Below are 2500 nucleotides of genomic sequence, written 5' to 3' on the forward strand. Positions count from 1 at the left end.
GTAAGCTTATCTATTATTTATTCACATTATAATTATTATTTATTTATTTATTTGTGTAAGTTTATCTATTATTTATTCACCTTTTTTTCTTTTTTTTTCCTCAAGGCCTGACTAAGCGCGTTGGGTTACGCTGCTGGTCAGGCATCTGCTTGCCAGATGTGGTGTAGCGTATATGGATTTGTCCGAACGCAGTGACGCCTCTTTGAGCTACTGAAACTGAAACTGAAACTGCAAGGACGTTGAGTTGCCTGCCTACCTCGTGTTGTGCACTTCCGTTGTGTCTGGAAACTAAACAATGGAAGGCCTTACGCCATTACGCTCTTTGTAGTTGATGTGTACATGGGGACTGAGTGTTCTGCCTTTTGCGATCCTTGCCTGTGTTAAAAAAAAAAAAGAACATAAAAAACCCAACAACAACAACAACAACCAAAAAAACAAAAAACAAAAAACGATCAACTGTTGCCATCTGACATTTGAATTGCATCCTGGTGACAGGTGTCATGTGATGTGACATTTGATACTTCATTAATGATGTTTCTAGAGCAGTGGGTTATTGTGTGTACACATGGTAGTTGTGTGTGTGTGTGTGTGTGTGTGTGTGTGTGTGTGTGTGTGTGTGTGTGTGTGTGTGTGTGTGTGTGTGTGTGTGTGTGTGTGTGTAGTTTTGAACATTTGCCCTGACTTCAACCATGCACCACTTGCTCTTAGTGTTGCAGACTTTGGGGTCCAGCTGGTCTTTGGGAATCATTCCAACGCCGACTATCCTAAACCCCCCCTGGCCGTGTGAGTGGGGATGTAACGTGGGCAAAACACTCTGCTCTACAAACAAATTCTTGCCCAGATAGTCGGGACAGCCGTTGCCTATCCTGATCATCATTGTCGAACACGACTAACTGTAATACACCCATACACCATTTATCAATTTCTGCAGGTGGATATGTCCTTTGGTGTGTGAATAGAATAGAATAGAATAGATTTTATTGTCATGAAACCGTAAGGTTTATAAGACACAATTGCAATGGTAAATGAATGAACGAATGAAAAACACACAATTTATCAATCAGTTAATGCGGTAAATTGCAGCAGCATTCATACACAAATTTTCCTAATCTTGTTTGTATATATTCATCATCTGTTAGCATCACCTGACTGGGAATATGTCCTGTGTTATTCGAATTTTGAATATCTTTTAAAAATTGTTGCCTTAAGGTTTTATGTTTAATACAATGATCAAGAAGATGGATTTCGTCTTCCAGGATGTTACACTTGTTGCACAATCTGTCTTCTTGTGGAATATTTAAATATCTACCTTTCTCAATCTTTAGGTCATGCGCGCTTATTCTGAGTTTCGTTAAAGCTTGTCTGTGTTTTGTATCTGATATATTTAAAAGGTAGGTTTCAGTTTTGTACTCTGCTACAATCGTATTGTAAAATTTTAGCTTTAATGTTTTTTCTCTTTCCAGTATTTGATATATTCATTTTCTAATTTTTTATACACGACGTATTTCAGTCTATGTACGTTGAATGTGAATTGATTTTTCCAAATGTGATCAAGGCCTATAATTTCGAGTATCTTTTTAACAAAAATCAACCATGGGGAAGTTGTATTTTCTTGTTGGTACATGGACTTATATATTTTGTTGATGAGGGAAGTTTCTGGTAATTGAATAATGTGAATCCAATATGTAATAATTTGGCACATTATCTTTAAACTTATTGGGAATCTGCCCAGTTCACCTAACACAGGAAGCACCATAGCTTTTTTGTGTACTCCAAGTAATTGCTTACAGAATTTAATGTGTAATTTTTCATGTGGAAACTTATTCGATAAGCAGTCGTCAAAAAGATGTGCTAAATCGAAAGAATCATCCGGTATGACTTGGTAAGGTAACCATACCTCCGCCCCATAAATCGATATTGGCGTTATCAAAGTATCATATAGTTTAGATATGGTACCTGGATTGATGTTGATAGCTTTGAATGTTCTTCGTAAAGTATGCAATGCTTTGTTTGCTTGTTTAGTTAGGTGTTCCTGTGCTCTTATCAGACTTCCACTTTTGTGGAATATAACTCCTAAATATTTATATTCTTCTGCTGTTTGTATTATATCTTCCCCACAGTAGAAATATATTGGTACTTTTGGGTCAGATCTTGTAAAGATTACCACTTTCGTTTTTTCTCTATTCATTTTTAATCCCCAACTATGGCAATATGTGTTCAAATTATGTAATTTTTGTTGTAATCCTTTTCTTGTTAAAGACAGAATAACCAGATCATCACCATAAAGTAAACATGGTACATTGCTGGGTGAAACAGCATTGAATTTTGGAGAATCGTTACTTTCCATATATTTTACAATATCATCTATGAAAATATTAAATAATGTTGGGCTTAGTGTATTGCCCTGTTGTACACCCTTCTGTACAGTTATTTCTGTGCTGAGACCTCCGTATGAATTTATTTGAATTTTGGAATTATCATACATGTCTTTAATTATATC

At 35.9% G+C, this 2500-nt stretch overlaps 1 protein-coding gene across 2 annotated transcripts in view; it reads right to left on the bottom strand.

Annotated features, from left to right (window-relative positions):
* LOC143298900 (uncharacterized) overlaps window positions 1–2500 on the bottom strand; it is a 36999-nt gene that overhangs the window by 24491 nt on the left and 10008 nt on the right. The gene's annotated exons all lie outside the window — the stretch shown is intronic.

This window comes from Babylonia areolata, chromosome 24, assembly GCF_041734735.1.
Source record: "Babylonia areolata isolate BAREFJ2019XMU chromosome 24, ASM4173473v1, whole genome shotgun sequence".
NCBI classification, from domain to species: domain Eukaryota; kingdom Metazoa; phylum Mollusca; class Gastropoda; order Neogastropoda; family Buccinidae; genus Babylonia; species Babylonia areolata.